At 41.3% G+C, this 9,632-nt stretch overlaps 1 protein-coding gene across 1 annotated transcript in view; it reads right to left on the bottom strand.

The window, feature by feature from the left end:
* KMT2D (lysine (K)-specific methyltransferase 2D) overlaps positions 1-9,632 on the bottom strand; it is a 48,001-nt gene that overhangs the window by 5,608 nt on the left and 32,761 nt on the right. The gene's annotated exons all lie outside the window — the stretch shown is intronic.

The raw sequence follows: 9,632 nt of genomic DNA, 5'->3' as shown, positions 1-9,632 counted from the left end.
GGATTTCTGGCAGTTCTCTGCTGATGTGCTGTTCCAGTCGTTTTTGAATAATCTTCAGTAGAATCTTGCTTGCATGTGAAATCAATGATATTTTTCTATAGTTTCCACACTCTGTTGGGTCACCCTTATTTGAAATGGGAACAAATATAGATCTCTTCCAGTCAGTTGGTCTAAGAGTTTAATCATGTCAATTATTCATATCATTTTTACGAAATATACTTCAGAACCAAGCCAAATGGTAAACTTGATCATTTGCCTTCTTTTTCACAACTTTGTTTTCCCTTGAAGTAACTAATTCAATCCCCAAACTCTTCACCAATTATCTAAATCTCCTCCAAAAAAGTTCAAAATAATTATGTAGTCTATCAGTTTAAACTATCTGAAGAAGTCTCTCCAGAGTCTTCTGACCTGCTCAGATCTGGGCTGCTCTGCTTGACATGCAGTGGTGCCATCCTGAGCTCTTCCTATGGCACCATCCGGGGGACTCCTTTCACATTTCATGTCTCTCCTGTGTTGGCACTCCTGTTCCCTGTATCCCATGTTTTCATGTTTCTTGGTTTTACTCTTGTTTGTTAGAGCACATCCTCCAGTAGCTTCCTGAGAACAGGTGCATGGAAGGTAAATGTTTTGAGACTCTGTAGTCTGAATATTTATGAGGTGGATTGATTCAGTGACTGGGGTAATCGGGATGAGTGTGTCAGAGATGGTGTGATTGACACAGGACAGAGTTTAGGGCTGTTGTACACAGGGTCGCTATAAGTCACAAGCGACTCAACGGCACATAACAACAACAACTAGTACTCTCATCTTTATCATTTTGTTGGATATAGAATTCTGGGTTGGAATTTAATTTCTTGTAGAATGTTGAAGGCATTGCTCCAATGATTTCTAGCTTCTAGTATCATTAAGAGTCCAAGACGATTCTTTGCATGTAATTTGGTTTTTTTCTCTCTGGAAATTTGTAGGCTCTTCTCTTTGTTTCCTGTGTTCTACAATCTCCAATGATTGTGCTCTGGCTGAATAAATTTCATCCACTGTGCAATATTCAATGGATCCACTCAATGTGAAAACCCATTTCCTTCAGTTCCAGGAATGTTTTTGGATTATTTCCTCCCCTCAGTGTTTTCATTTTTATCTTTCTGTAACTCCTATTATCCAGATACTGGACCTCCTAGACAGATTTCTCCTTTGTTTTTTAAATTCTGTTCTGAGTGAGTTTACAAAGCAAACTGGTTTTCCATTCCAGCCAGTTCGTTTAAGGTTGTTTGTTTTGCTAAATACATTTTCTTTTATTTTCCATCATTTTGATGTTTAACTTTACTCTCTGGGAGCTTTCCACAGACTAAGTTTAAATTTTTTGCTATTATTCTTTTATTTTCCAAGGGCTCCTTTTTGTTTTCTGAAAATCCTCCCCCTCCCGCCCCCACTCTAGCCTGTATTTGTTTCATGATGCAAGCATATGACTTTTTTTCTTGTGTACATATGACTTTTCAAGCGTTGAGGACTCTCCTTCATAGGGTTGCTATGAGTTGGCTGCGACTCGACAGCGCTTAACAACTCTTAGCCCAGTGGACAGAAAGCAATGCTACCAAGCCAAAAATGGGTGACTTTTAATCTGTGGCCCTCGGGCCTGTCTTTCATTGTTTTTGTCCAAACATTCCTCTAGGTTGTATAGCCCTGGTGTGTCCACAGTAACCTGTGCTTGCTGTGAGGCTGAACACTGTGACACTAATGTGTCAAATGCATTAATGGTTGGTTACCTAGTGCGGACAGAGAGTGGGGTAGAGCTCCCCGATTAAAACAAGCTTGGAAGCAGGAGTGGCATCCACTTCCGTAATAGCTTGCCTCCGGAAACCCTATGAACCTGGAGAGAAGATGAAAGACACACAAGTGTTTAGGACTCTCCTTCATAAGAGTCACTATGAGTCGCCTGCAACTCATACAACAACAACAACATATATGACTTTTAAACTTTTTCTTGTGATTGGTTTTCACATTTTGTTTTGTGGCCCTGGTTATAATCCTGGCACTCTAAGAGCACTTTTCCATCTTTCTCCCTATGTTTCCCATTTGTATTAATTCTGCTTTCCTATTCCTTGTTGTCTTCTGAGCTTTCTCTGTGGTCAAATGCTATGTTTTTTAATTTGGTAGGGCTCACAGTTCTAAGAAATAAGTACTTCCCTGGTATTACTATTCACCTTACAGGATTGTTGTGCTGGTAACTCAAAGGTTGCTCCTCTTTGGCAGTTTGAAGCCACCAGCAGCAAAGATGAAGAAAGATGGGCAAATCTCCTGTGCAATCACAGTCTCAGAAACCCAATGGAAGGTCACCTGCGATTTGGTTCTGACTTTACAGCAAAGAGAGAGAGACATCATTTGGCTGAAAGCTGAGCCACAGGGGTGAGTTCAGCTCCAGACTCGGAAACATATTCTTTTATCAGATGAGTAGGATTAACGTTAACGAGTTATCTTCTTTGCTCCCCACTCCCCTTGTTTCTTTTGGGAAAGAGTGGCAGTTTGGTCACTGCATTTCATTTTTAGAGGCTTTCTTTAGATGGCTGGTGGTCCATGGTTTCCAGGAAGATTCAATTAATATTTTCATACTGGAGGATTTAATGCTCCATTAGATGCTCTAAGCAAGTTGTTGGCTATGAGTAACTTACAGAACTTTCAATTTTTACATTTTTTAGTATTTTCTGCATTACATGGGATAAGGAATCTGCATCTTAGATCTTCAGTGCTTCTTGGCTTTCCCACTGTTGGATTATAACGTGCTTCTCTGACCTCTACTAAGTAATTTCCTACTTTTCTGTACCCTTTTCAGCTTCTAAAATTTGTTGCTAATGTCTCCTCTAGTTTTTCCTATTTTTTTAAAATTTTTTTTTGTTTTCCCTACTCTTTTAAAAAAATTGCAGTGAGAAATTATGATGGTTTCAAGATGGAAGAAAAGGAGATGCATGTATTCAATCCACCATCTCTAACTAGACACCCACAATTGTGTTTTAAACAAGAGAATTCATATTTTCTTTGAACTTCAGAAGTTTCTCTCAAGTAGTTTTTATAATTGAAGGTAACTTTAATAATCTCCACTCTGCCCCTGATTTACTCATAAATTACCTTGTCTATCGTTCCTAATTTGTATTGTTTGGCACATCATCTGGGCCAGCTTTGATCTTCCTAAGGGTATCCTTAGTTAATTAATGCACTTAGTTGTTAAATGAAAGGCTGAAGGTTTCAGATCTACACAGAGGTGTCTCAGAAGAGAAGTCAAGAGATTTATTCCTGAAAAATTAGCTTCTAAAAATTCTGCAGAGTAGCTTTACCGGGACATACATGACACTGCTATATGTCAGAGCTGACTTGATAAAAATTGGTTTGGTTTTTAAACCTAAGAGAACTGCTGAAAACAAGCTAGGGTCTGACTATATACACAGTCTCCTTTCTTCAGTGAACTTACCTTGAGGATGTTCACTTTCCAAAGCTAGGGAGCTATCAGAAGAAGTGACCTGGAGACACAAGAGAAACAGAGATTCAGCTTAACCCAGCTCTGTGCATTTTAGACAAGCAACACTGGGGCGGGGGGGGGGGGAAGCTGGTGTACTTCTAAAGCACAAACCCCTTCACAAACTTGTTGTTCCTTACAGCCTTGAGACACATATTATCAAATTAGGAAATCAAGGTTCAAGAGGCATTAAAAAACCTGCCGAAGGTCTTATGGCTGGAAAGGGATGAAATACGGTTTTGAACAGAGATTTGTCTGGTTTCACAGCTCATATTCTTACTCTTTAATGTACAACATTGCTTTTCTAATGAAACATCAGATTTTAAAAGTGAAAACTAGAAAATATGAGCTTAGGGTCGACCCCACAATATTTTCCCAGACCTACCATATCAAAACAGAGAAAACAGAGAGACAATATTGCTTTTCCTCCAAATTCACAGGATGAGTTTCCCTTTCCCTTACCACTGAGATCTCACCTGATGACACAGTCAGGCAGTAAAAACCTAAAAACTGAGGAGGGAGGGAGGGAGCAAAAATGTTCTGAAATTGGGGGTCTGAATCCTCTCAGCACCGTTATGAGCCAAAGGCTGCTGCTATAGCCCAGTGGATGCTGGTTTTCCAAATTTCTTGCTCTAATTGCAGATAAATATTCAGAGCCATTTTCCCGCTCCTCTGAGTGAAAATACTGAGAAATATCACTCTTATCTAGGAATCCAGAAGTGATCATGACAAATTTCATCCACTGGCATGAACAGCTTTCCATTTGCTCTGAAAACTGTTCCCTGTCTACCTCTCCTATCCCCCAATCACTGTACGAATAATGCTCCCATATGAAGAATGCACCCATACACTAATGCATAGAAATAATAAAATCACATGAAAAGTTCTAGCACAGTGTGCCCACACAGCTGTCACAAGTTTCGTGACATTTTCCTAAGTGCATTTTGGCCTTGTACATCTGTCTTTCCTATTACAGGCAGATCATATCACTCAATTTAGTTTCTTTAAACCCTTACACATAATAAAAATAATCAAAAAATGTTACTATTCATCATAATTACATAGTAAGTGTTTAAGCCATGGTCAAGAAACCATACAGCTTGGCAATACCCAGTAATTGTAAAATAATCAAATCTGTGTGCTTCTAATAATTTAATAATGTATCTAGCATTGGCTCAACATCTGATATAGCACTAAATATTTTGGTATAAATGTCAAGTAATATAAAATCAGTACCTACCTTAAGTGAAGTTTTCATGTGATCAGAAAATCAGCTACATTTTTTTTAAATGGCATTTAAATGTGTTTTTTAAGTGTACTTGTGAAAATAACATGCTGAGGTTTGCAGGTTGGAAAAGAGAGTGTAAATTACCTATGTAAAAAATGTGGTAATTCTCAAAACTAGCTTTAAACCATGCTATAAGGAGTATCTGGAACTACTGTAGTAGCAGGATAGTAGTAATACCTTGTCATTTCTGGATTTATACATACACACATGGCCTTAGCTTGAACATGTGAGGCTGGCAAACAGGGTTAATTTGGCAGGACAGCCCTAAACTTCCCTCCTCTAATGGGCAAGGTGGAAAGGGGAAGTAATAGCCCTCGCTTCTCTCTTGGTTGTGTAAGTCTATCAGCTTGGCCCAGTATTTTGGCTATTTTGGCAAGGCTATTGGAACAACAACCTCATTGCTTTTGAGAGAAATCTGTTCAGCAGTATAAAAAGATATGTTGTGTAACAGGCTCACAAAGGCACAGCAACTGGCTATTTCATATATATTATGGCACTCACCATAAGATACTTAAATACTGAATGATGCTACAGTTATTTTGTTCATAATTTATACAATCATTATAAATTCCTTGAAGCCTGGTTATATACTTCTTGTGATCTCTCCTAGCATCTAGCCAAGGTTTTTGCATGTGATTCTCTAAGTTTGGTTTTTTAAATTTCCAAATTAATGTTAATGATTCACATGATGAACAGATAGACCTAAAACTACAGAGAGAGGAAAGATACACATAGCTAAACAGGGATACAGATACTGATATTAACATGAGAAACACAACTGAACATGTGACTTTATTTTTCTGTTTCTTCACAAAAGTGTAATAATCATGTTAATTCCTTTCTACTTTTAATAGCATAAGGGGCCTATGAAAGCATAACTGCAGAGTACAAATATAAACTGTTATTAGAGACACACTGCCTTTTAATTTGTCCTAACTCCTGATCCGTATTTCCAAGCACAGATGTCACAAAGACTCTTCAAATGCATCAATAGGAAACACTATCTGTCTCTCCAATGCTGTTCCTACTGTGGTTCCCATTTCTGCTTTTGGCATAGCTATCTTCCCAGGTGCCTGCAATTACAGCTTTGATTCCTTTACTCTCTTAACATCCATATGCTATGCTAAAATGTTAATAATGCTTCATGTCTACCAAAGTGGAAAGGAGAAAGATGGACTTGCGGCATTGCTAACATTATCATCACTGCTTACAGATGTTAAAGAAGGGACTTCCATCTTCAACAATGAACTACTTTCTAAAGTAGTTCAATCCATGGATAGAAAACCATTAAGCTGTTAATATTCCTAAAGTACATTCACTGCCTTGCTCATAAACTTCCAATAGGCCTCCTTCCTAGGAAATAAAGTTCAAACTTAGCATGGTATTAATACTTTCAACCTGACTTCATCTTACTCTCCAGACTAAAAGGCAAATCTCCAGTTACTGGTTTACCCTCAGTTTTTCTTTACAAATTCCAATTTCTATGCCCTTGTTCACACTGTTCTCTCAACCAAGGTCTCCCTCCTCCATGTTTTCACAGCCCCTTGTTTTAATCTTGATTACAGCATCTATCTTATATAACAGTATGACTGGCTTGCCCTCACCTCCACTCCAAAGAGACTGAGTATTTTCAAAGCAACAACTCAACTCACTGATAACACAACTCCTTACCCACTAGGCCATCACAGGGGTTTTCTTTCTCTTGCATTTACAAGTAAACAATGCTAATAGTTATTGAATGCAATGGAATCAGATCCTTTATTCATTCTGACTGAAAATTCTCTTTTGCAATTTACTCATCCCCTGAGTGAACAATCACAAATTACTTCAAAACTTTGGTCACTTGGGGTTTTGTGGTTTTTTCTTCTTCTTCTTTTTAAGCTGGGGGACATAGCCTCTCTGCAGAGAGAGAAAGGGTCCAGCAATGGAATATTCAGAGTATAAATTAATCCAAGGGAAGGTGAGCCAGCAGCTACATCTACGGTAGCAGATGATAAAACCAACACAGGAAGAGTGACTGCCTAACAGAAAACAGAGTTAAAAGTAGAGAAGTAACTAGATGGGAGTTCTATAAAAAGGCCCTTGTTGTTTGATGCCGTCGAGTCGTAGACGACTCATAGCGACCCTATGAACAAACAGCCTGAGCACTGTTTGTACATAAGAGTTTCCGGAGGCAAGCCATTTCGGAAGTGGATGCCGCTCCTGCTTCCATAAAAAGGTCCTAGACGGGGATTAAATTTATAGCAGGCAACCTGTAGCATCCCTGGGAGGGTGACAGCAATTTGTCACAACTGACCAATGGCTTCTCACCAAGAATGAGTTCTGTCAATATGCCTGCCTACTTAGAATCACTTTATAATTGGGTATGGCCTAAACTTATCCAGGGGCGTATCATCCTCTAACACGGATGTTGCCGTTGTTAGGTGCGGTTGAATCGAGTACGACTCACAGGATAGATTTCGTCTTCTGAAGAGTCATCGTCCCTTGGCCTTAAGGGAATGTGAACTCGCTGGACACAAGGAAGCATGAAAGTCTTTCAGAGATCCCTGTCAAGTCCTGAAGAGTTCACAAACAACGGGGAGGATGGGCAGGTGTCCCTGTAAGTAAGAATCCCTGCAATAACCCCTTCTCCCGCAGGGAAACAGGGTCATAATCCAGTTTTCTAATGGGAAATCCTGTAGGGCTTATCGTGCTAAGAAAGGAGACCTAGATTCCAGGAGGAAACTACAGAATGCCTGCTCTCAGCCTGAAAGCACCAGCCGCGCGGCCCTGTCCTAGATGTGCTCCGCGAAGGCGCGAAAGGACAGGGTCACCGGACAAGACAGACATCTAACTTCTTGTCGTTCGCTCCCGACCAGCATCAGCCCCCGCCCGGTCTTTCTGGTGCCCTAATGGGGGTGGGGGGTGTCTCAGACTCTACAGCGCCCCCCGCAGCCCTTCTGTGTTCCTCACCGTCTCCATTGCAAAGAGGAACCAGCTTGGCCCGCTCGTTTTTAGGAAGCTGGCTGGGTAGGTCCCGCCCCACACCGGGCTCTGGATACCACTTCCGCCCCTGACGTCATACGTCATAGGTGCTGAGCCCACCCTTCCGGCGTGGCCTCGCCTTGGGAACCTCCCTCCCCAGAATCCCTGGGCCTCAAGGAGCTGGCTGATGGCGAGGGTGATGGGACGGAGCCGCTTGTATTTAAAATGTTCTTTTTGTTTTTTGTTTTTATTTGTTGTTTAAAAACAAACTTGAAAGAAGCAAAATCCAAAACTTGCCCTTTGCCTCTTGCAACATAAATTATGTACATTTCAGAATGATCGCTGATACAAAACATGCCAAGGACAGGGGCACTGAGGGTGGAAGGAAAGGGCGCTTTAAAAAAGGGAATCATTTCATCCGTTGTTAAGGACAAACCTTGCTGTACAGGATACACACAACACAAAATAAAGTCTTCACGGGATTCACACTTGTCAGCGATTTATTTTTTAAAAAGGGGGAGGGTCCTGGAGGCAAGGGGAGAAGACTGTAAAGGGGAAAACTGAAAATTTAATATGTGCAAGTGTAAACCAACCCAAAATACAAACACGGGGGGAGGGAGAGGGATTCTGATGCAATTATACAGGCGGGGTACTTAAAAAAAAAAAAAATCAACAACCAAAATTCCAACCTTGTAGCTTGGGACTGAGTTATAGTTTATATAAAAATTAAAAACTGTATAAGGTTTCTTCACTAAATTCTACAGGACTATCGGATACCTAAGCATATGCTTACAAAGTCTGCCCCATTCCCTTTTCCCAGTCCCAAGGCTCAAGACCCAATCAGGGTCTGAATCAAAGGAGCCAATCTCCCCCTCCCTGTAGCTGAGACCTTTTGCTCTTGGAAAAGGAACATCCAATGGTTGTGGCTTTGGGGGCTGTAGCCCAGTTTCCTCACTGTCTGATTTAATTACAGTGGTTTCTGTGGGGTAGGGGAAGCAGGGGGGAGAGGTGGGTGGGTGGATGTTGTTATTCTCTTAAAACATTTGCAGCTTGAAACAGTTGAGGAAGCAGCTTAAAAAAACAAAACAAAACAAAAAACTCCATACCCCCATCAATCCACAACCCCCCTAAATTCAAAAACAAAACAAAAACAAACCTAAAATCACAACAGCGACCAACCGTGCTCTCCCTCCAGCAGGTCTGCCCATCCACTGCCACCAAGCCCACCCCTACACACTCCAGACATTTGATTCTTAAAAATAGTAATTACAAAATGCCCTTTGCCCACAGCCCCTAAGAGAGAACTGCATATAAGCTTCATCTTCATCCCCATGGTTCCCTACTAGAGAGGGATGTGGGGCCTTAACTACCTACTACCTACCCCTGCCACCAGGAAGAGGTTCAACTGCAGCACAAGCTTGGGCAGAAAGGGGAGGAAGAAGGGAGGCAAGGGACCCATCACCCTCTGGCTCCCCCTGGGGCCAGCTCACTTTTGTGCGTTATACCATAGTCCAACTATACAAGAGGGGGTGGGAATCGCCCAGCCTCTATATCCCCACCTTACAGCAGTCACAGCCAGGGGGGTGGGGAGAAGGGGTGAAGAAAGGGTGGTAGGTTGGGTAATGGAGGGGGCCCCCCCACAAGGGGAGCTCCATGTGTCCACCCCATACCCCCCTACCATTTATAAACTGGTTTTGTAAAAAGAAAATAGATATATTTATATAGAATATATAAAGCACAAAAATTAGTAGTTTTACATTTGCTCTCCCCGGGGGTGGGGGGAGAGGGGAGGGTTCTCACCTCCAGCCGGCTCCCCCATGCCCCACAAGACTATGTACAATCCCATGTATAAATAGATAAATACCCCCCACCCTCCCC

Source organism: Elephantulus edwardii, unplaced genomic scaffold, assembly GCF_000299155.1.
Source record: "Elephantulus edwardii isolate Elephantulus edwardi_28Jun2011 unplaced genomic scaffold, EleEdw1.0 scaffold00418, whole genome shotgun sequence".
Classification (NCBI taxonomy): Eukaryota; Metazoa; Chordata; class Mammalia; order Macroscelidea; family Macroscelididae; genus Elephantulus; species Elephantulus edwardii.
The sequence above is the reverse complement of the archived record's forward strand: the minus strand, read 5'-3'. Positions and strand labels throughout refer to the sequence as shown.